This window comes from Lepus europaeus, chromosome 12 (assembly GCF_033115175.1).
Source record: "Lepus europaeus isolate LE1 chromosome 12, mLepTim1.pri, whole genome shotgun sequence".
NCBI lineage: Eukaryota > Metazoa > Chordata > Mammalia > Lagomorpha > Leporidae > Lepus > Lepus europaeus.
Window position 1 is genome coordinate 18,590,650 of NC_084838.1, and position 26,478 is coordinate 18,617,127.

Sequence of the window (26,478 nt, forward strand, 5' to 3'; positions counted from 1 at the left end):
CATATTGGTTTCTCTTGGAGAAGTCTCTTCAAGACCACCATTCTTTTTTTTTTTTTTTATACAGAAGATCAGTTTAGTATATATTAGGTAAAGATTTCAACATTTTGCCCATATAGCAACATAAATTGAAAAAAACTACCATTGGATTACTAATTATAGCATTAAATAGCAATGTACAGCACATTAAAGACAGAGAACCTACATAATTTTTTTTCAAATTAATTAATTTTCTATGCCATTTCCATTTTAACACCAGGTTGTTTTTTTTTTTCATTTCCAATTCTCTTTATATACAGAAGATCACTTCAATATATAATTAGTAAAGACCTCATCAGCCTGTGCCCACACAGAAACGCAAAGTATAAAAATACTGTTTCAGTACTAGTTATAGCTTCACTCCGCTCTAGACGACACATTAGGGACAGATCCCACATGGGGTGTAAGTACACAGTGACTCCTGTTGCTGATTTAACAATTTGACACTCCTGTTCATGGCGTCAGTAATCTCCCTAGGCTCTAGTCATGAGTTGCCAGGGAAGACCACCATTCTTGATTCTCCAGTGTAATTGCTCCCCCCCATTTTCAAAAAGCTCTTGCCTTGGGATTTCTCTTTATTATTATCATTGTGATGCCTTTTTTTTTTTCTTCTATAAAGTATTGAAGTCCCTATGATCTGAATCCCACTCTTTTCTTGTTTACATTGTCATCGCTCAATTTGTTGAGACATATGAGCTTTGGTATAAATTTTTTTCAGTCCTTACTTTAGTATTTATTATTTTAGTCTTTATTTATTGTGCCTTTATGTTTGGTAAGAGTTTATAAATTACATGTTATGAACTATTTTCTTTATCACATTAAAGAAATTGCCCTATTTTCTTCTAATGTCTGGTGTTTTATTGAGAGCAATTATGATATTTTCATCCTGAATGCTTATGAGCCTTTTTTCTCTACTCCTTAAAATTTTTTGATTAATACTTTATCCCTTTTAGTATTTTTTCGTTCCACTTAATACTATTGGTTGAACTCTGTAATTAACACACAATTATTCTTAGGTGTTGAAATTTAACTGAAAAGTGATCCCTGTTAAATATAAGAGTGGGAATAAGAGAGGGAGAAGATGTACAATTTGGGACATGCTCAATCGGACTTGCCCCAAATGGTGGAGTTAGAAACATGCCAGGGGATTCCAATTCAATCCCATCAAGATTGCATGTACCAATGCCATCTCACTAGTCCAAGTGATCAATTTCAGTTCACAATTGATCACACTGATAGATCTAAGAGTCAAAGGGATCGCACAAACAAGACTAGTGTCTGCTAATACTAAGAGAATAAAAAAAGGGAGAGAACGACCCAACATGGGAAGTGGGATACACAGTAGACTCATAGAATGGCAGATGTCCTAAACAGCACTCTGGCCTCAGAATTAGCCCTTAAGGCATTCAGATCTGGCTGAAGAGCCCATGAGAGTATTTTAGGAATGGAAAGCCAAGACATTCTGGCAAAAAACAAAACAAAACAAAACAAAACAAAACAACCAAATGAAAGATCTCTGCGAGTGAGATCCCAGTGGAAAGAACAGGTCATCAAAGAAGGAGGTACCCTTCTCTGAATGGAGGAGAGAACTTCCACTTTGACTATGACCTTGTCTAAATAAGATCAAAGTCAGTGAACTCAAAAGGCTTCCATAGCCTCGGAAACTCATAACTAGAGCCCAGGGAGATTTCTGACGCCATAAACAAGAGTGTCAAATTGTTAAGTCAAGAACAGGAGTCACTGTGTACTTACTCCTCATGTGGGATCTCTGTCCTTAATGTGTTATCCAATGTGAATTAATGCTATAACTAGTACTGTAACAGTATTTTACACTTTATGCTCTGTGTGGGTGTATACTGATGAAATCTTTACTTAATACATACTAAATCAATCTTCTGTATATAAAGATAATTGAAAATGAATCTTGATGTGAATGGAATGGGAGAGGGAGTGGGAAATGGGAGGGGTGTGGGTGGGAAGGAAGTTATGGGGAGGAAAAAGCCATTGTAATCCATAAACTGTACTTTGGAAATTATATTTACTAAATAAAAATTTTAAAAAAATTTTGATTTTGCCAACTCCTTCAATGTTCAGAAATTGCACTAGCATACAATGTTATTCAAATTTGTATAATTACACATACAGGTAAACAAAGTTATTTCCTCCCCTCTATTGTCTCTTTCCCTTCTTTATGGAAATCTTACTTTCTTAATTTTTAATTTTTACCAACATTATTTTTTTTTTCACTTGACAGGTGGAGTTTTAGACAGTGAGAGAGAGAGACAGAAAGGTCTTCCTTCCGTTGGTTCACTCCCCAAACGGCCGCCACGCTGGCCGAAGCTAGGAGCCAGGTGCTTCCTCCTGGTCTCCCATGCGGGTGCAGGAGCCCAAACACTTGTGTCATCCTCCACTGCCCTCCCAGGCCACAGCAGAGATCTGGACTGGAAGAGGAGCAACCGGAACTAGAACCGGCGCCCATATAGGATGCCTGCGCCACAGGCAGAGGATTAACCAAGTGAGCCATGGCACCAACCCCGACCAACATTATTTTAAGACACAGCTTGAAAACACTTCTCAAAGGCAATCATGATTTAACTTCCAATAAATCTTTTGTTGCTGTTTTCTTGGATAATTTCATTCTTTTTGATATTTACTCATTTATTTGAAAGGCAGATTTACAGAGAGGGAGAGAGAAACAGAGAGAGAGAGAGAGAGAGAGAGAGAGAGAGAGAGAGAGAGAGAGAATCTCCCATTCATGGGTTCACTTCCCAAAAGGCCATAATGGCATGGGCTGGGTCAGGTTGAAGCCAGGAATCAGGAGCTACTTGCAGGTCTTCCACATGGGTATAGAGGCCCAAGCACATGGGCCATCTTCCATTGCTTTATCAGGTGTGTTAACAGGGATCTTTATTGGAAGTGGAGCTGGTAATCAAACTGGCATCCCAATGCAATGCTGGTGTCATAGCTCAACCCATTATGCTACAATGCTGGCCCCTAGGTCATATTCTTGATATGTTGAGATAATAATTTATTTTACATTTATTACAAAAGATTACAGTTCTGCATATTGAGTTTTATCTTTCATAGTAGTTTGTTCTCAAATGCCTCAGAATATGTTACTGTTTATTTATGTTTAAGAATGAAAAACAAAGGAGCTGACATTGCAAGGTAACAGGTTAAGCTGCTGTTGCCTGCTTAACATGGGCGCCAGTTTGAATCTCAGCTGCTGCACTTCCAATCCATTTCCCTGTTAATGCGCCTGGGATTACAACAGAAAATGGCCCGAATTCTTGGACCCCTGCACCCACATGGGACACCCAGAAGGAGCTCTTGGCTCTTGTTTTCAACTTGGCCCAGCCCTGGCCAATTGCAGCCATTTGAGGAGTGAACCAGTGAATGGAAGATCTCTCTCTCTCTCTCTCTCTCTCTCTCTCTTTCTCTCTCTGACTCTGAAACTCTGTCTTTCAAATAAATGAAATAAATCTTAAAAAAAGAAGAATGAAGGACAAAAATATAATGGATGAGTGAAGTTTGGCACTATTATTTTTTTCTCCCTGTATGGTAATCTAGAAGGTACCCAGTTGTTTGACTGGAGTAACTGGATCCCCAAAGTTAAAATCATCCTTACTCTTATCTGCTGTATGCATTTTAGTTGACTAGCAGCAGAGGATGGGGCAGGTGTGATTTTCTCTATTTTTAAAGTGACTTTTCACTCCTAGACTCTGTTTGCCTGGCCTTTCCCCTTCTGAGCACCCATAAAAATAATTCTTGCCTTCCATGAGGACCATAAAGGAGCCATTGCCTGGCTGCAGGGAGCATAGAAGGCCATCTAGAGATTTACGTCCTTGGACAAATTCATGAGCAGTCTGTGCTGGTAGCACTGTATTTTCAAAGACACTTAGTGCCTCCAACTGTTCTACTTTTCCAGGGATCTATCACAGAAATTATGTTGTTTTCTAAATTAGCCTCTTTCTTGAAAGACATTTGGGTTTCAGGATTTTCTAGTTGGTTAGGTCAGCTATGACATAATGATTTGTTCTCCATCTCCCAGAAGTTTTCTGATGCTTCTTTTCCAATGAATCTTGCTCCTGGTTCTATTCACCCTCATGAATTTATACATTTAATTTCATGATTATCATTTTATGGTGATTCAGAGGGAAACATAAAGGTATTAGACTTCCATTTTTACTGTAATTTTTACGTCCCATATTGATATAATATGAATTCATATAATGCAAATTATATGAATCCTAGGTATTTGGATAAAATGACTGTGGATTATGGAATATAAATGCATTATCTCCAGAACACAATGCAATCCTGAAACTCATTACTTTGCTAGTATTTCCTATAGATATTTTTGGACTTCATATACTTCTTAAAAAAGACACACACTTAAGCATATGATGAAGGGGCACATGAATTTACAAAAAATGTTTGTGATTGTTATAGCACTGGAAGCTTGGAGATATATGGGAAGACATGGATGGGAACTGCATAGGAAAGGCTTTCCTAAAGAAGTGGCTTTTAGGTTGATACATGGCAACCATTGGTTAGGATAATTGGGATGTTTGTGCGTGTGTGTGCTTACTAGAGATGTAGTAGAGAAAAAAGTGCTTCACCCAACTGTCATATTTTGAACTTCAAGATGATAAGAATGGATGGATTGCTGGCGCTGTGGCTCAATAGGCTAACCCTCCACCTCACGGCGCCGGCACACTGGGTTCTAGTCCCAGTCGGGGCACTGGATTCTATCCCAGTTGCCCCTCTTCCAGGCCAGCTCTCTGCTGTGGCCCAGGAGTGCAGTGGAGGATGGCCCAAGTGCTTGGGCCCTGCACCTCATGGGAGACCAGGAGAAGCACCTGGCTCCTGCCTTCGGCTCAGCGAGATGCGCCGGCTGCAGCGGCCATTGGAGGGTGAACCAATGGCAAAAAGGAAGACCTTTCTCTCTGTCTCTCTCTCACTATCCACTCTGACTGTTAAAAAAAAAAATAATGGATGGATAGCAAAGAAAAATCATTTGAGGATCTTTAATAACAAGAATAGAAGAGTCAAATTTTAATTTAAATATATCTCTAGTTCTAAAATACAGAATGGAAGGTCCAGAGACAAGAGTGGAGACCGAGGGACTGGCACTATGGCGAAGTGGGTCAAGCTGCTGCCTGCAGAACCAGCATCCCCTGTGGGTTCCAGTTCCAGTACCAGCAGCTCCACTTAGAATCCAGCTCCCTGATAATGTGCCTGGGAAAGCAGCATAGAATGGCCTGGGTCCCTGGGTCCCTGCACCCATATGGGATACCTCGAAGAAGCTCCTGGCTCCTGGCTTTGCTGTTGCAGCCATTTGGGGAGTGAGCCAGAGGATGGAAGATCTCTCTCTATGTCTCTCCCCATCTCTGTAACTCAGACTTTCAAGTAAATAAATAAAATCATAAAAAAAAAAACTGGACAGTAGAGACTAGAAATTCAGTTACTTTCTATGTGCAAAGTGTAAAATATGGACTCATAATATGCTGTGGTATGTTGGAGAAGTGGATGAATATCTGAAGTAGTGGGTAAATGTGTCACAGAGACTTGTTTGGGATCAGTTGAATAAGTTTACTTTTTTTTTTTTTTCAGGCAGAGTGGATAGTGAGAGAGAGAGAGACAGAGAGAAAGGTCTTCCTTTTTGCTGTTGGTTCACCCTCCAATGGCCGCTGTGGCCGGCGCATCACGCTGATCCGAAGCCAGGAGCCAGGTACTTCTCCTGGTCTCCCATGAGGTGCAGGGCCCAAGGACTTGGGCCATCTTCCACTGCCTTCTCGGGCCACAGCAGAGAGCTGGCCTGGAAGAGGGGCAACCGGGATAGAATCCGGAGCCCCAACCGGGACTAGAACCCAGTGTGCCGGCGCCACAAGGCGGAGGATTAGCCTGTTAAGCCACGGCGCCGGCTGAATAAGTTTACTTCTAATGCATTTTTATATTATTGAACAATAGGAAGTAAACAAATGTGCTGCAAATGAGATAGCAGAGAGAATACAAAAATTTCAAAATAATTATTGCGATAGAAAGATAAAGTAAATTAAGACAGCACAATGAAACTTCTTTGTAGAATGAAGACCTAAGCTAAGCTGACATTTTATGTCAAATGTAGTCAGAGTCAGAAAGATCTGGATTTCATTTCTAATCAGCACTGTGAGTGTAATCCATTCAACTAAATTTCCTAGGTCTTCATTTTGTTACCCATCTAAGGGGGACAATTGTATCTACTTTGCAAAATTGTGCAATGGTAGTCTATGTATGAGTCTCTATTATTTTTATTGATATTTTTTTCATTTTGGAGAATGTCAAACGTGTATGTTGTTTCAAGTCTTAAAAAATAATATCCTAAAATTATTGAAAATATTTATTTTTCATATAATTAAAAACAACTCTGTCAGTATTTTCCAATGTGTGTTCTGCAGAGATATTAATTCCGTGTGATGTTACTAGTCACCAGCCAAAACAAATTTATAAGTAAATGTTTTGAGAAGTGTTGACATACATGTAACTAAGCAGTTTCTTTAGTGTAAGACTGTCTGTTATCTCCATGTGCACTAGGGCTTTTCACATGAAATAGAACATGTGACAGAACCCATGGTTTTTAGATTCTATTTTTCCTGGGACAATGCAAGGGATCAGTGCTCTGAAAACGCTTTTTGAAAATATTCCACCTAGTCAGAGGCCTCTTTTATGGGTTAGACAAGAATATTGCAGTACCCAATGGACAGTAGTATATTGTGACTCTCAACATTGAGAATCCTGATGTGAAGCATTAAGTTTTTGTTTGCTCCTGTGTTTATTGTTTCACATCTTTCCCTTGCACATGCCTACAATGGTATACTGAAACTGGCCTGCACTACCTCCAGAGGGATCCTTGCTAACTCCTCGGGAATTTTTCAAGTCAGTTGATCTCATGTTGATAACCTGTAAATGACCATGGTGGAAGTATTTGCACCACAGCAACTGGAAAACACTGCAAATCTGAGCTTCCATTTTTTGAGAGCCAGTTGTTGAATGTTGACCCACGCATCACCGAGATTATGTTGAGATGAAACCAACATGCTTTCTGCAATCAAGGGGCTGACTTTCAGGAGAAGCAAAAATTGGATTCAAGTTAATATGTGATTCTTAATAATCATAACAAATAACATTTATTGAACACATGCTATGTGCTAGGCACTGTTCTAGGAGCTCCTCATGTACTACATGTAGTATCACCATCCCCCCCAAAAATGAGGTAGATGATAGCATTTTCCTTGTGTATGTAAAACAGGGAAACTGATGCAAAGAGAGCAGGTACATACTTTAAAAATTATGTTGTTAGGTGGCAGTGCTAGAATTCCAACTTAGGGTGCTAGACTCTAGAAATCAGAGCACAAGCATTAAGTTTTGTCTTTTCTTCCATGCATTAAGAGATGATCAAGGAGCTGCTGCAACGGTATAGTGGGTTGTCGCCCTCTGCAGTGTTAGAACCCCATATGGCCACCAATTCAAGTCCCAGCTGCTCCACTTCTGATCACGCTCTATGCTAATGAACCTGGGAAAGCAGCAGAGGAAGGCCCAAATGCTTGAGCTCCTGCTCCCATGGGGGAGACCCAGAAGAAGCTCCTGGATCCTGGCTTCAACCTGGCCCAGCCCAATGAACATTGAGGTCATTTGGGGAGTAAACCAGAGGGTAGAAGATTCTCTCTCTCTCTCTCTCTCTCTCTCTCTCCCCTTCTCTCTGTGTGTATGTAATTCTGATATTTAAACAAGCAAATAAATATATTTTTTTTTAAAAAAAAAGATGATCAGCACAGTATTCTAATGTAAAAACAGATAACATCGAGGTAAGAGAAACAGCAGTCTATTGCAAATATTCATTTGTGCTTGCAATAAGTATACACAGTCCCCCTTTCCCACTTGCACTCCTTACACAAGCACAAAAGAATAAGCAGAGGTGAACCATGTCATTAGAGGCCTAAATTCCAATTGTCCTTCTCTCTGGCCTGGAGCCAGATCCCCTGCTTCAATTCGTGTCGTTTTTCTCCAAGGTATGCACAAAATAGAGGTTACTCGTGTCACATCTGTTCCTGCTTTGTGGGTCCTTTGGAAAAAAAAAAAAACTCACTGGCTTTATTTTCCAAGGGAGACCCTTTTAAGAAAGGCCGGATGCAGGGTGGCCAGCGGGAAAACTTGTGTACGTCCTTAAAAGCAGACCGTGCAGCTTTAGCATTCATAAAGCATACCTTGGCATATGTGTCCAGACTCTAATGACTTCTCCCTCTGAACCCTGCTCAGGTTTAGAGTTACAGAAACGTCATAATGCTGCATTCCACCTCTGCAAGGGAAATCGGACCTCTGTGTCTGTGTTCCATACCCACATGCAAAGCCTTCACAGACAGGGTTGCCTTTTCCATGGTTTGTCAGAGGAACAGCTTCCAGCTTTGAAGCAGCCTTGCATCTCCAAGTCCAGGGTTTCTAAGGAAATGACTTTCTTCTGCTAGTGGCCATTGTTTGAAATGAATGGTATTTTTAGGGAACATTGTTTCTGTGATTCCTCCATAGTATCTTTTGCATTCCCTTTGTTTTTTTAAAGATTTATTTTATTTATTTGAACAGCAAAGTTACGGGGGGGGGGGGGGTAGAGAGATAGGCAGAGATCTTCCATCCTCTGGTTCACTCCCCAAATGGATCAGATCAAAGCCAGGAGCCAGGAGTTTCTTCCAGGTCTCCCTCTTGGGTGCAGGGGCCCAAGCACTTGGGCCATCTTCTGCTGCTTTCAAAGATACATTAACATGTAGCTGGATAGGAAGTGGAGCAGCTGAGACTTGAAGGAGAACCCAGATGTGATGCCAGTGCCACAGGCAGCAGCTTTACTCACTACGCCACAGCGCCAGTCCCTGTGCTCATCTTCATAAAATTCTAGCAGCTTATGGCTGGATAAGTATACAGGCAGATTCTGCATCTACTTACAAATTCACATTTGAAAGTAAACTGAAAAATGACCAACAATTTTCAGGGTAATATGTGCACAAGTCCTTGAAATGGGGCATCCTGGGTATTGTCTCCATTTTCTCTGATGACAATTAGTAATTTGATTAGTAAATTGACTGGTAAACATCTCTGGCTTTGTACAGCAAGGTCCTTGATTTGGAGGAACTATGGAACCAGTGAGCTGCTAGGCTAGGGGGTGTTAGTGTGATCTATATTTTCAGAAAACTCAGACAAAGCTACAGAGAATTGGTTACAGGAGGAAGCCCTGAGACGAAAGGCCCAGGAAAGGATGAGGGAGCAGGATGTTGTCCACATTCACTGTTCAATTAATTTGGACTGAGCTGAGATGTTCTCTTCAGTCCTCTATGACTACCTTACTTAAGACAGAATCTTGGTTCTTTACTAATTGTGGATAGGAGTTAACATTCTCCTCTTAATGCCCTCGAGAGCCAATTCTCCTTTACTGCACTCTTGTCTTGTCTCTCCAACTGTATAACAAAAGCTCACAATGGAGTAATGTTTGATACACCCATCATTGACACACATTTAGTCCGCTTAACCTACTGAAGATCATAGCTTAGCAACACAGTAGTTTATTGAGCATAGGTGGTTCACCCTCGTGTTCACATGGCTCACTAGGAGGAGCAATTGTTTGTCATGGCCCAGCATTGCCAGAGAACATTATACCATGTATCACTAGGGAAAAAGTCAAATTAAAAATCTGAACTTAAGTTTCTGTTGAATGAGTATTGTTTTACAGCATTTTAAAGTAAAAAATAACTGTGAGTCATAACATCATAAGCCAGGGACCATCTGTATTAGAAGATCTTTGTGAGCAATAATTATGCCTTGTGATTATACATGTCCTTCTCTTTAGCCAAAAACTTTCTTCTCCATATAAGTTATTTGAGTACACAATTCAGGCAATCGTCTTTCTCTCTCTCTCCTTCGCTAACCATTTGAACAATCTATGCTTAGGATGATGTGATGATTTGTTATGCTGTTTATCTCTAAATTTTCCATCTCTACTTATTTATTGACACAAATGTACACATTAATCAGAGACCAAAAAAAAAAGGCTTAAGTTTCTGTTTTCAGCTCTATGGTCTATTCTTGTGGGACTCAGAGCAATATGTTAAATAGCTGGAGCCCCAGGTCTCCCCATATGTAAAATGTAATTATTAAAGGGAATATACACATAGTGTTCATGATAGTACTTGGCATGTTTTAGGCATTTAATAGATACATTTTTCTTTCATACCATCTCATTTCCCTTGACTTTTGTCATCTCTCATCTTTGTTTTCATACCAGGAATATAAAATAAACTGATACAAAGAAATTGTAATTTTATTTAAGCAACTCATATTTAGTTGCAAAACAAAGATATTTTGTCATATTGCATCTCTAATGACAGTTGATTAAAATACAGTGTCATGTCTTCATTTGCTGGGCCAGTTATTTGGATGTGCTTATGTCCTGCAGCAATTCATTTGAAAACAAATCGATCTTCACTAAATGGGGTACTATTTACCTAAAGAAGAGAAGCATTGACAAGAGGGTTATAGAGTGTCATTAGTTATGTTACTCAACCTGAGTAGCCCCAGAGAGGTCCTGTATGTGTTTACCTATTGCACATTCATATATTGAATACATTCAGGGCTCCAGATCAGGCAGTAGGGACTGCAGGTGACTTTAAGGTGAAAGAACACATCTTTGATTTGAAGGTGTCAGATAGGGAAGACAGATGTGCTGTATCTAAATGACAATGCAGTGCAATAATGCCTTTCTGCTGTGAACACAAGGAATAGAACAAAGGGCAAAGGAGGCTTCCAGGAGGGGAGTAACTAGAGGATGGCTGGAGGAAATGAATGCACATGTGACATTAACACTGCAGGAACCCTAAGGGGTTACCTGACCCAAATACACCTGCTCTAATCCAGGGAACTAAAGACAGGAGAAATAGCAGAACTTATATAGCCACACTGCAGGAAGCTGGAACAAGAATATACAGTCTTTAATCACCATCCCAATATTATTTTATATTACATATTATTAGCCTGTGGGAAATGGGCAAGTGCTAGAGGTTGTATTTTTTTGCAAGCAGACACTGCACTGGAATTTGGAGTACAGGATGCCTATCAGGGATCAATATTTGTGAAATGAACAGTCAGTATGTAGTATTAATAATGAGAGAAATCAAAAAGACATGCAGACGTGACCAAGGCTCAGTCAATCAAATTCCCTAAATCGGGACAAAAGGGCTGAGTTTATAGCTTGCCATGCTCTGTCTCTGGATATGGGCTTACCAGGGGAGGTGTGTGCTCAGTCAGGCAGTGCTATGCAGCCAACATAGACCCTGAAGTTGTTGATTGATAGAAGCTCTCGGCTAGCCACATTCCCCACATCTAGGTAACATGTCTGCCTTAGTTTGCTTTATGTCACAGAAAACCTGAGACTAAGTAATTTCTAAAGAAAAGAGGTTTATTTTGACTTGCAGTTATGAAAGCTGCTAAGTCCAGGAACATGGGGACACCATCCGTTCTGCTTCTGGTGAGGTTCATAGGCTGCTTCTAGCATGAAGGAAAGTGGGTAAGTATGAAGGCAAGAAAAGAGTGCCAAACCCATACCACAGCTAATCCACTCCCTCAAGAAAGGCATTTGACTATTTACGAGGGCTATGCCTCCGTGATCCATTTTTATGCTCAACAAGGCCTCACCTCCCAACATTGCCACACTGAGGAATTAAGGTTCCAACACGTGAACTTCTGGAGGACAGTCTCAAAACACAACAATGCCTTCCTTAAAAGAGGCACCAGGGTGGGAGACAGAGGGGAGTCACACCCTGTGCTTACCAGAACAGAGCTATATCAACAAACCTTTAATGAGAACTTACCATGCACTAGACACTCTGTGAAGATATTATACACATGTGTATAATCTTACATATAATAATTATGTTTGTAAGCTGACTGAATCTTCCAAGTATCTGATTATTATGTCAGCTTAAAGTTTATAAACTTATGGGCTAATTTCTTCATAGCTGTGAAGTGTCAATAGTAAAATCACCTTTCCCAAGTACTCTGAGAGAGTTCACCACCATCACCTACATTTAGGATTAGTGACAGGCATTCCAAAAACCATTTGTTTGAGGAAGGAACTGACACAGAACCAGGATATCATTTTATTTGAGAGGAACTATCAAGTCTGAGCAAAAGCACCAATGTCTAGGTCAATCACACTTTTCCAACTGAGGAGTTTGCAGTGATCACTGAGCAAATAACTGAATTTTTTTTATCCTGAAAGCATATGGGTCAGATTTGGGAAGAATCAATTGAAACTGACATCCTAGCCCCTCTTTCAAAACCATGAGTTTTGTTTGTGATGGTCTAGGTAAGAGAATACTTGAATGAGTGGGCACTTCAATAGCTCTAATGACTGAGCACTCACAGCCTTACAATGTAGTCCTTGACACTTGCGTTACTCCTTTTGTCTCATAGAATTAAATCAAATTTTCTTTCCTTTGTCTATCATTTTACATAAAAGAAGACAATGTTCATGCACATTTCTTCCCCTGCATTGTTAACCCTGTATCTGACAATAACTTTGGTGTTAGCCTGCTCAATCTTTCTAAGATTTTCTTTTTTATTATTATGGTGAATATACTAATATCGACCTAGTAGGGTTGTGAGACTTAAACAAAATTCTCCATTTAAATGGTAAGCATGCACTATAAGAGTAGTCATTATGACCAATGCCATCAGTAATACATTTATACTTGCAGTAATTCTAAGGATCACTGAATTTTTGGAAACTACATATTTCTTCATATGATCACAATACTTCAGTTACAAAACCCACTCATCTCTCTCTACTTCTCTCTGTCTCTCTCTTTCTCTCTGCCCCCCCCCCTTTCTGTCTCTCCCTTCCTCTATAAACTATATCTATGACCTTGTATTCTCTTTGCAATGTATGGTGAATCCATCCATTGTGCCCCAGTTTCTGTGTACATCCAATTATTTATAAAGTATAGGAATCCCTTTTAATGTTGAACATATTTACATATATTGAATCAGTTGAGTTCATATCTTCATATTTTGTGGAAATAAAATGGGGCTGAGGATGATAATCTCATCCTAAAAACATACACATGTTTCTCCTACAAAAGAGGGGTACTTCATAATGCATTGTAGGTAGTCTTCTTGGAAAACCTGATAGATTCTTCCCCTGGAGGGAAGAAGACTTCAAATACACATGCAAACACATTTTTCTTTTATTGCCTATTGAAAGACACTCTGGTTAGTAGCCCCAGGAACTCAGGAATCAGCCAGGTAGGGATTCATTTCTGAGATCTGGCTCCTGAGCAGAGAGTAGAATTGGAAAAAACAGAAAGACTAAATGGTTAGAATAGCCAATGTAAGCAAGTCAGTGAAACTAGTGCAAAAATTTCACATCTCTTCCATATTAGGAGAGGCTAATGTTCTTAGAATAAAGAATGATATCATGGGCACTCAGCAAAGAGCTCCTAATTTTAAAGCTAATGCATGTTCTATTAGCTGCATATGTCAGAACACTCTGATTCATAACTCCATGAGGCCCAGAGTTATCTGTCCCAGAGGACAGCAGAAATAGAAAAAAAAAAGTTTTGTTATGTCTTTGGCCAAGCCTAGACACATGGAAATATTTGTTTACTTCATATGACTTGCAGTTCTGTTAGCCAGCTTATCCATGCTATTCTTACCTTAAATGTTATCTGATCTTCTCTTTCAAGATCTTTGTATTTTCTTTAATATTTATCTATTTATGTATTTGAAAGTTAAAGTCACAGAGAGAGGGGGGAGGGAAGGACAGAGTTAGGGAGAGAGGATTGGGAGAGAGAGAGAGAGAGAGAGACTGAGAGATCTTCCATCCACTGGTTTACTCCCCAACTGGCTGCAATGGCCAGGACTGGGCCAGGAACCATGAGAGTCATCAGGGTCTCCCATGTGGGTGCAGGAGCCCAAGCCTTTGGGGAGCCTTCCATTGCTTTCCCAGTCATATTAGCAGGGAGCTGGATCAGAAATGGAGCAGCCGGGATTTGAACTGGGACCCATATGGGATGCTGACACTACAGACTGTGGCTTAACCTGCTGTGCCACAGTACCAGTTCTTGCTTTCTTATATCCAACACATGTGTTTCCCAAATTCAAGTTCTTAGACACACACTATGTTTGTTGCATTGAATCATCTGTAGAACATGTTAAAATCAGATTCCTAGGCTACACCATTAAACATCCAAGTTCTATAATACTTGACCCTAACTGCAGCCATCTGCATTTCAAGTTAGTTACCTCATTTGTTCTGTACCTCAGTTCTTTCACTTCTTCTATTCTGTAACCTTTATAAAATCTTAGCACAGATATCTAGTTTTTCATGAATGTCCAAATGAAATCTTATCATAGCCAGCATTTGTCATTTCTTCAACACTTTACTGAAGATTTTTGAGATTCTGAAGAAGAGTAATGTAATATAGCAATAGCATTTCACTTAAAATAAGCACATTAGCTGGTTTTCCTCTGTCAAGGAACTCTTCTTCTCTACCCTAAATTCCACATGGGAATTTGGATGGAATATAGATGGATTGACCATACATTGCATTTAAGACAATACAAAGTCATAGATATAGTTTATAGAGGAAGGGAGAGACAGAAAGAGAGAGAGGTCTCTTCCTCTAAGCAGCTTAAATCTTTGCATTGGTCTTCCTTTCACTTTATTTATGCAGATATATTCTTTCTTCTCTGTAATACATGACATGGAACCCAGGGCAGATTTTCACTATAAAGCACATTTTTTACAGATTTGATTTATTTGAGAGGTAGAGTTACAGACAGAGACAGCGAGAGACAGAGAAAGGTCTTCCATCCTCTGGTTCACTCCCTACATGGCTGCAATGGCTGGAGCTGGGCTGATCTAAAGCCAAGAACTTCTTCCAGGTCCCCCACACAGGTGCAGGTGCCCAAGCACTTGGGACATCTGCCCCTGTTTTCCCAAGACATCAGCTTGGAGCTGATTTGAGCGGATCAGCTGAGACTTGAATCAGTGCCCATATGGGATGCTGGTGCCACAGGCGAAGGCTTAACCTACTGTGCTACAACACCGGCCCCTCCAGCACTTTTAAAAAATAAAGCAAACATACTCTCCCATCTCAGGTTTGAGCCTGTTTAAAATCCATGAGCCAGGAACTCAGCGTATTTCTTCCACATGATGACAGGGCCCCACCTACTCACTGCTACCCAGTGGAATCAAGAGCAGGTCAAAACTCAAACCTAGACACTCCAATTTTGGATAAGTGTGTTCCAAGTATCATTTCAACTGTTGTGTCAAATATCTGCCCCCATAATGTAGTTTTTATATTATGTATCCTCCTTTCCATTAGCTCAACGGCATTCTTTATTACAAGGCATTAAAATTAGCATGTGTTCTATTTTAGTGGCTATATTACTCTAACCTATATTTGATGAATAGTCTTCTTAATGGAAAATTGAAACATCCATCACACTACATTTATAACACTTAGCTTTCTGTGACTTACAAAAGACAGCAAAATCAGGTGCAAAAATAGTAAGACCAAAAATAGGTGACTTAAAAATTGACAGGAATTTTTAAACTTTAGAGCTTAAAGGACTTGCAAGATCACTTAACTTCTCTCACCTTAGCATACAGATCAATACAACAGAGACTCCATGTGGGAAAAGGAACTTATTTAGCTCATGTAGCCTATCACTGGAGAACAGAAATGTGACTCTAGACATCCTATCAAGTATTCAGATGCTCTATCTACCCTACCATGTCAAATAATTCACATTTAGAACATTCATAGGGACCAGAGGATTAAGCTGCTGCCTGTGATGCCAGCATCCCGATTAGAACTCTTCCACTTCTCATCCAGCTCCCTGCTAATGTGCCTAGGAAAGTAGCAGAAGATGGCCCAAGTTCTTGGGTCCCTGCCAAATACGTGGGCCTTTGCTATCCACACGGGAGACCCAAATGGAATACTAGGCTTCTGACTTCAGCCTGGCCCAACACAGATCATTGCAGCCATTAAATGGAGAGTGAACTAGCAGATGGAAGATCTCTGTCCATCTCTCTGTGTGTCTCTCACTCTGTAACTCTGCATTTCAAATAAATAAATAAATCTTAAAAATAAAGAAATAAAACATCCACAGACACAACTATTAATAGCCCAAGACAATTTGCTCTGAGAGCAAGTGGATGGCAACATACTCCACCCTGGAGAGTTGAGGAACACAGACTTCAAAGCAGGTAGCAATTACATGTGTGTCCCTTCTGTAACTACACCAAGGTACCTCCTGTACTTTGTATGAAATCTGGTCATATATATAGCTTATCACAAACATATCTGAATACATCACGTAAACATGCATCACAGCTCTACCTTAAGCTGATGCTTTTAAACCTTTCCTTAGGACCCTGGTGAGTTTTCGTGTGTTGTGACCCAAGAACAGGATTTAGTGTAGCAAAAATAACAAGGATTAGATTCCTCTGTGTTGAAATCATGATAGTAGACACTAGAAGGAAAACCATGATTCCCATCACATTCTGATCAACATCTTAAACCTCCCAAGCCAGTTTTAGAATACTAACACTAATATTCAACTACTCTAAAGTCACATAAGAATAAATTAGTTAACGATGTGTAATGAAGAAAAACCTTTGCCTCTTAAACAAAATTGGCCTTTCAAGATAAGCGGGCCTGTCAAATGGAGTCACTTTAGTTGTTCACAGCATATTGCTGTGCTTAGTGCTGCCTGTATATGGGAAGGTGTGGAGCTGAGACCAAGCACAGTAACTATGAAGATCAATTCAAACAGTGCTCCTGGAAAGCAATGTTCCTATCTAGAGCTCTTTACTTTACAGCTACTCACTTTTAGGAATATTATCAGAAGTCACACAGATTGATTTTTTTTTCTGTAGGTATTTGACTATCATAATGAAGCAACAAGAGCAAAGTGGAAGCACTAATTCATGCTTTAAGCAAAACAGTAACATTTGAGTTTATTGCTTGAATTGCTCTCTACCTCAAGGGTTTTCCAAGTATACTAACACGGTCTCATACCAGGAAAGGGCTTTCTTCCTTACCTATCATTTGCCCTTCCTGATATAGATTGGGTTTATGATGCATTGTCTGTTATGATCTCTCAATAAAAGCCTTTGCCTCCTACTCTAGGTTTTAGTCACAGCTGAAAGCACTATTGAAATTGTTTTTTTCTTTCTTCCATTATCATTTGTCTTTTCCTTTACTGCCCTTAAGAGGTGCTAACATGACTCACAGCAATGAAGGGCAGTTTTTCTTATCTAAGCATAGGTTGTAGCATGCTAATATTAAAGATTAGGGGGGAGCTAAATTATCACATTTCTTTAAAAAATGACACATTAGAGACACTTCACATGGCAGCACCAACCAAATCATATCTGACCCACCCCACTAGTGACATTTATGGACAAATGGGGCTATTGTTGTCTGTTTGCAGAGAGGAAAGTGTCTTTATCTTATAATTGATATTCCCAGATCCTGTAGACATCATGCTCTCTAGAGAGGTGTATTTTAGAGGCCAGTGAGATAATGTTTTGTTTACAAATTTTAGGGACTATAGAGTTCTCCTGTGCAGCTTCTAAGTACCAAATATGCAGACCTACATTCTTGGTTTTCTGTGATGTTGTGGATGCAAATTCAAATGCCAAGAGTTGAATCAATATATTGCAAGGGTAGTCCCAGCTCCTGAAATAAGATAAAGCAAGAATTCTCAAATTCTAATGTGCATAGAAATCATTCGGAGAACTTACTGAATCACAGATCTCTGAGCCCCACCCATCAAGGTTCTGAATCAGTGAGTTTGTGGTGGAGCTTGAGAATGTGCACTCCTCAGATGCCTCCAGGTGATGCTCATGTACTCGTCTACATTTCCAAATAATGGAACAGAATATTTGTTAGGAGACAAAACATAAGGTGACCCTGCTTGCTGATGCACATCGTATATAATTCACTAAGGTTTTGATGTTTTAACTGTTTGAAATCCCTTGCATTATCTTTTGTGTGGCTCATTTTTTAGGCCTCAGTTTATGGAACATTTCCTATTGAAGTCTTTCCTCACTTCTTACGTGTTGACACCTCTCTATTGTGTTCCCTTAGGATCTGGACTTTTCCTAATCCTCTCTATCTTTTCATATTATTTAACTGTATGTCTTACCACTGAGATTAGCACCTTCATGAAGCTCTATCATTTCCCTATGAAGCTCATTATTACATATTCAAAGTCATATTATGAGAGACTTTTAAAAATTCACACAAAATTTGTTATAAAAAAACTATGTACTTCATAATTTTTGCCCCAAAATTAACATTTTTTAATTCCATTTTTCATGACCTTTTTAAAGTACCCTCATTATTAGAAAATGGAAGTTGGACTATAAATATTTACTAATTTTGTTAAAAAAAAAGCCTCAAAACTCCAAGAAAGAAAACTTTTTAGTAATAGGGTAACTCAGAAAACTAGACTGAGTTAATATATACTGACTTGTGCTTATTCCCTATCTCTTTTCCCTATCCCAACACTTATGAAATTTGAACATTCATAAAGAGAAGACAAGAATTGCATGTTCAAATAGAAACTGCATTTTAAACTAGATAATATAGAGGCTATTTAACACCTGTTTGCAAAGAGAATATGAAGTGAGGGCACATTGTTATCCCTGCTTTAAATTGGCTGTCTCATTTTTCCTTCCTTCCCCACAAAGGTCTATGTTAGCTCTGGTCATTGTAAGTTGAGCACTCTCAGTTTTCTGAAAGTAGTCAGAAATAAAGGAACAAATACTTCTCCCAATGTTGCATTATAATACTTGTTACTTAATCACATGTGTACAAGATAGTCCCAAGTGATGATATTCAGAAGAGATTCCTACAAATTAGGAAGGTTCTTGGAATGAAGATGCCAGGCTAAAGGGGTCATATTAGGTAAAATATGAAGACTGTTTCACAGGCCATATATACATTCTCATTTTTCTTCTCACCACATTAAAATTATTTATTTATTTGGGGTGACAGTAGAGAGAGCAAGAGCACATGCCAGAGAGATAGAGAGAGCTCCCATGTACTGGTTCACTCCCCAAATGCCTTCAATGGCTGAGGTTGGGCTAGGGTCAAAGCCAGGAAGCAGGAACTCAATCCAGGTATACCTAACAGGTGACAGAAACCCAGTTACTTGAGACATCACCAGCTGCCTCACAGGGTGTGTATTAGGAGGAAGCTAAAGTCAGAAGTTGGAGCTGGAACAGAGGTACCTAATGTAGGATGTGGGCAACTTAACCATTGGACTAAAAGCCTTTTCTTTCTTATCACATTTTTCTATGAGGTTGATTTCAGAATAAAGAGAGAATATAAGAAATGAATAGCTCTTGGGTTAGGTAAGAAAACTGAAATTCACAATAACTATGCACTTTTCAAAAACTTCATACATCTACCAAGTAGTACAGCTAAAAACTGGAGCTATATATTTTAATTGTATAAAAGACCACAGTTTCAACAACAATCAGTTGCTAAAATGCTGAGGAGATTTGAAACCATGCTAGGTAAGAATAAGTACAATAATCCAATAATGTTTAACAAAGACAGATCCAGTCTCATGAAGAAGACATATGAGCATTTTCAACACTTTGCATAGAAAGAAGATCTATATTGAGGAGGAGGAGGATAGAAGCAAGAAACTGAAGATGAATATTAGGATTATCATCCTGATAACTGGAATTGTTGAAAATATGGTGAGAGCATCTACAGGAGCAATAATCACAGAGTTATTAAACACTTGTTTTGTGGCATAAGAGTCACAGTGAACATGTCACCAGCATGTCCCTAGAGAAGTCACAGTTTGATAAGGGGCAAGAATCAGCTAAGTTTCCCTTCACTGTAAACAATCAAGGTGGATGCTTGTGAAGGTGACTCCATTTGTGGAGAAGCCAGGCAGCCAGTTACAATGGTTAACTCTATCACTTCCAAAGCACGTTCTGCAGAGTCCCACTGCCACTGGGTGGCCAGAAGCAGAATGATTCCGTAATCAAGTGAGTATGGGAAACAATTCAAAGAAGATGAGTTTCTTCTCTGTGAGACTTCTCAGCTTTGAAAATGGGGCAACTCCAAGAAATTTTCCAAAGAATGTTATTAATTCTAACCAGGCAAATTCTGGTGAAGTAATGATATCTGAATTTCTGCCTCATTCTGAAATTCTGTAATTCCTCAAGCTCATGATGACTCAAGAATTTAGAATTTAGTGGTAATCTTGGAGCAAAGTTGCTGTGTTTTCTTAAACAATTCCGTTTTCCTTTCTGAGCCTTAGTTTAGTATCCCTGGCTGAAAAAAAAATACTGCTGAGTTTTCACCTCCAGAATTTTGTGGTTTTTTGATGGCTTTGGGCCATCAAAGAGGAGTCTCACCTACTTGACAGATCCCCTGGGCTTCCCTTCTTCTAATGCTAGCAAGTTTGCAACCTGGTGGCTTTGAGCAAGTACATATTGTTTCTGGTTCCTATTCTGCAGAATAGCAGCTTCAGGACAGGAAGCCAAAAGGACCTCCCATCCTGGAGGTTTCCAAATTGGTTTTGCAGATCTCAGCAATTCAGAATATTTGAAGACACTGCAGAGATGTGCAGTTCTGTGGTTGACCCCTCTCAAACAGTACATAATTCTGAAAAACTTGGAACTCCTCCATAAAGCCATATTTCAGTTGCACATTTTAGGCATGTGATTTCAGCCAAAAGCCATAATATAGCACTGCTGAGGATTTTTTTTCTTGCAAAAATATGCATTTGGACAAAACCTAGGAACCTAAAATTACAGGAATTGAATGTACCTTCTATGTTAACCAAAGTACTACAGATCAAATAATAAATCATAGAAATGTAGAATTTGATGTCTTCGGAGAGATTTCCCAGTTCAACTTTCTATATAATGCTTCAACCTTCCATACATTTCTGTGAATTCTTTGCTCAGCAAGTTGACCACACTTCAACAAAGCATGCTGTTTCTGAGGCAGACCAAACTGATAATATGCAAATCTTATTATGATGGACTCTGTCTCTTTTTTTAAAAGAAGTATATTTTCCATTAATAGCCATCTATATTTCTTGCTTAGCCATCTGAGGCTAAGTGAGGGAAATCTGTTCTTCCCTCTTGAACATGATCTTGAGTTCCGAGGACCAAAAAGCATCAGCATCCACCACATCTAAACTGTTGTATTAATTCAACACAAAGGCTCCCTGTTCCTCTTACAGAGTAGTGTGAGCACCAACAACAACAACAAAAAAGGTGCAGCTGATAGTCTCAGAAAATCATGAAGGCTTAACCCTAGGCTTCCACTTGCACAATTGTGAATTGGAAGTATCTCTTTAATGTTGCTTAGCCTCAGCTTTCTCCATTTAAGATTTATTTCTTTGAATGGCAAAGAAACAGAGAGAAAGAGATAGAGATATACAGAGATATAGAGGAAGAGAAAGGCTATAGAAAGGTAGAGATAGATATAGAGACAAGAGAGAGAAATACAGACATAGAGATGATACAGGTAAATATAAAGATCTGCTGGTTCACGACCCAACTGTCCACACAGCTGAGGCTGGGCCTTGCAGAAGCTAAAAGCTAGAACTAAATCTGGGTCTCTCCTGTGTATGGCATGGACCAGCTACTTGAGCATCACCTGTTAGCATTCCATGTTGTGCATCAACAGGAAGTTGCAATTGGACACAGAGTTGAGACTCGAACTTAGACACTCTTCTACACGTTGCAGGAGTTCCAAGAAATATCTTAATACTATGTTACAAACCAGTCTCCATCTTTAAATAATGGTCAATAATGACTATATTACAGTAATGTGGTGAGTAAAAAATAATGTAGAACATCCTTTTCCACGGTAAGCAGTCCTTGGACTCTACTGTCTTCCCCTCTCCCCACTGGATTTTCATCTCTCTCTATATGAATATGAATGATAGGACATGATATGACTTAACACCCTTTTGTCATATGATGCTCTTGTTTGCCTCCCAGAAAACCCGGGGTCTAGAAGACAAGTCTAGGTAAATGTCAGAGCCAGTATCATATGTCCCTGACTTGGGCCACTGCACTTCTGTTAAGGCAACTACTCTATAATATTAATGATTCATTTTTCTTCAGATACTATAATGCAGATCAAAGAAAAAAGAACTTGAATATTTTTCAATATAATATTGTTGGTGAGACTGCATTTGAGGAAGTCAAAGCAGCCAGTGTATTTGAACAATAACTAATTTCCTTGAACATTATTGTATTATGCACTCAGTGTTCTGAAATGCCATATCTGCAGATGCAGTGTGATTACTTTGTCTTTTTCATCTCAATTATTCTTTAAGAAGAGTGATCATTTTTCATTATGGAGTAAAAACATGTATGCTCTGGACTAACATAATAGAACAAAACAACAAAAATCATCTCTGTGTGAGGTCTGACGTCAGATTTAATCATGTTGGAGGCAATGCAGGTCACTAGACTGGAATGTGAGGGCCTGGGTCTAGTCCCAGCTTGGCACTGAATTGGCATGTGGATTTTGGAAAGCCATGACTTGTTCTTCTGTGATCCTCAGTGTTTCTCATCTAAGCTTAGGACCAGGAGACTTTTTAACTCTTTACTTTCAGTGTTTACATTTAGAAATAACCTCATCAAGGGAGCTGCACCGTTTGGTCAGTCTAAAGAGCATCCCACAACATGAAACAAAAAATAACTCATTCAATCCTAGAAAAATTATGGAAACTGAAGGTTGGAGCTTGAAATTGGTGAAGAAAATATTACCTTTTTTTCCGTCTGAAAAAGTGCAAAGCAACTTTTCCATGATCTTAATCAAACAAGCTATTTGGGGCTAGTGCTGGGGCACAGTGGGTCACAGCCACAGCCTACAGTGCTGGATTCCATATGGGTGCTGGTTCTAGTCCAGACTGCTCCATTTCCAATCAAGCTCCTTGCTAATGTGCCTGGGAAAACAGTGGAGAATGGCCCAAGTCCTTGGGCCCTTGCACCCCCTTGTGAAACTCAGATGTTGTTCTTGGCTCCTGCCTTCAGTCTGACCCAGTCCTGGTTGTTGCAGCCACTTGGGGAATGAACTAGCAGATGGAAGATCTGTGTGTGTGTGTGTGTGTCTTTCTTTGTCTCTCTCTCTAATTGTGCCTTTCAAATAAATAAATCTTAAAAGTAAGCTATTTACCAATCAAGGGACAGAGCATAAGTCTCTTGCCTCCAGGTCAACTTCTTCCCATTCTACCCCTCAGCTCTGGAAATTGTTCCAATATGTTTTCATTTCTTTCATTTCACCTATCTGCAATTCCGTGTAAGTAAGGATGTAGAAAATGACAGTTTAGCATTCATAAAATGTCATCTTAAGGTGTTATGCTGAGACAAGTAATGTTGCCTTGGTGTTCACCTCTTTCGTGAAATGTTTTCCATAATGTTATGAAAATTCTCTCTGAAAAGAAGCTTTGTGCTGTATGATATAAACAGTAAATCTATATTTAGAATATTTTTCAAAGTCCATTTGATTAAACAGGTATAATAGTGTGGTAAAGTAGAAGAATTGAGGCCTAAGGGGGATTCATATTTCTACTCATTTATTCTGAATTTTAGAAATTTTATGACCTTGAGCAAAACTTTGACTAAACCTCTGTTTTCTTAAGTATAAAAGACAGTTTCCCGATATAAAAAGGACAGAGTGAACATCTCACAACTGCTGTAAGACTTAGTAAGAAAATATATTAAAATACTTTTCATAGTAGCTGGTATATGGAAGATATAAAAATTATGATAAATATTGTGAGATTTGAACTAAATCAAAATTTTGAAAACACCACTCCCCATGCCCAATGGTGAGGTTTATTTCAACCATTTTTAGGTAGATGTTCTAATTCCAAATATGTTTTTGAGAACAGAATCATTTAATGAACTGAATTCGTATTTGGGCATGTCAACTACCATCAGCCAACAAATCAGGTTCATCGATTCTTCCTTACTTCAAGATTAATTTTTAATACAGTCCCATTGCACATTAACTTTTATAGTTCAGTTTTCACCCACAAAATAACTGCAAAGTCTGTGCACTTCATTGAAAATCTATTCTTCAAATCTACAAAATAGACTTCCATGGAGAGAGATGATAGGATCTGATTCACATCACTTTAGTTTTGGGACAATAAATCAGGGAATAGACAAGCATTCATGATACTCCCAAGTATAAGGGACCCAAAGCTATGTCAGTCCTTGAGCAAGGATTTGAACATAAGCCCAAGACAATGTTATTAACAGGTAGATGGTTGCTTGAGGCTTTCAGAAACATTTGTACAATGCAGTGGACTATTCAAATGAAAATAATAATTGATTTTCCCATTTTCACACAACAAAACATTAAAGAGACAGTGAAAAGAATGCCTTGCTTTCTCTGTATGAGACTTCTTGCAACATTTTTGTTTATAACTACTCTGTTAAATCATTACAAGAACTCAGTGAATTAGACATTTTGGTGTCCAGTTCACAGACAAGTAATTTGTAACTCAGATAGGGAAAGTCGTTGCTTCAAATTTCCATATATTTATAATTTATAATTTAAATCTCTTTTATGTTTGACATTGATCATGTAATATTTGAACCCACAAATCTTGGTTTGCTAGAATCCATTACTGAAACTTTAGAGCCACAATGTTCCATATAATAAGATTGATTTATTTTGTCCTTTTTGTTATGTTTTTGCTTACATTCCACCATTTCCACTTGCATGATCCATGATATGGCTACCCCTTGAGTGCTCTTCAAGACTTTACTTAATAAAATAAATCTTTAAAAAAAAAGACTTCACTTAAATTTCATCCTCTTCTCAAGGCTCAGACTGTCCATTGTATCAAAACTTGCAACACCTAAATCATTTTGCAAAGTCCACATATCCTGGTCATCATTATCTTGGCTTTCCACAATCCTTTCCAATATCTAACAAACAATGTAACTTCCTTATTTATTATTTTCATCATTCTTTGTATGTTTCTCTGGAATGTCAGTAGGGCAGAAGAGCAGGCACTGATGACTGCTTTTGTTTACAAGTGCATTCCAGTCATCAGTATTAATGTCTGGCACAAATGAAGATCTGAATAACATTTGTTGTAGGGATTGCTAATTTAGCATGCCACTCCATCACACTTGATCTTAGCCAAAAGGCTGAGAAGTGATAGCATTTCACTCCATCATACTACCAAATGTGCCTCTCAGAATCTTTATGGGCAGCCATAAAGACTGGGACTGAGTTGTAATGTTCATGCAATTTAAATGTTATGGCTTTATTTCCTTATCTGTAAAATAAAAATGTATATGGTCCTAGGTACCACAAGGCTGTCAGGAGGACTCCCTACCATCCAAATGGGAGAGCCAGATGGGGTTCCAAGTTTATGGCTTTGGCCTGGCCCAGCTCTGGCTATTGTGGATATTTGGGTAGTGAACCAGTGAATGTAAGATCTTTCTCTCTGTTTCTATGTCTATGTGTCTCTGTCTATCAAATAAAATGTTTCTGAATTAAACAAACCTCCCTCAACCCTTCAAAGCAAAACCAGATGTTCAGCCATTTCATCCTTGTAGTACTTAGCATATGCACGTATTTATATATTGCCTCATAATCATGGATTTGTTGTCTATTTTATCCATGAGAGGATAGATTCTTGCATTGCCGGATGCTTGTCTCACTACTTTCTTTTTTCTTGTATTTTTTTAAAGATTTACTTATTTATTTGAAAGTCAGAATTACACAGAGAGAGGAGAGGCAGAGAGAGAGAGAGAGAGAGAGAGAGAGAGAGAGAGAGAGAGGAGAGAGGTGTTTCAGCCAATGGTTCACTCCCCAGATGGCTGCAACAGCCAGAAGTGCACCGATCCGAAGCTAGGAGCCAGGAACTTCTTCCAGGTCTCCCACACTGGTATAGGGGCCCAAGGACTTGGGCCATCTTCTACTGCTTTCCCAGGCATAGCAGAGAGCTGGATCAGACATGCAGCAGCCGGGTCTCGAACTGGTGCCCATATGGGATGCCAGCGCTTCAGGCCAGGGCATTAACCCACTGCGCCACAGCACCCTTGTCTCACTACTTTCTCTACTCCTATTTCCTCAGGTGGTTTCTGACACATAGTATGTATTTGGAATGTCTTTGCAATGTGATCAATATCATCACTGGATTTTGGAACAGAGGTGAACTGGGAAATTACAAGTTCATCCTCTATAGTACAAATGGTTACACTGAGGCTCAGAAAAAGCAAAGGAATCACAGAACTCATAGAGCTAGTTATTGTCTAGGCTAAAATTAGAACCCAGTTTTACAAACTTTAATTCCTTTCTGGCTATAGAATTTCCTCTTTTCAATAGA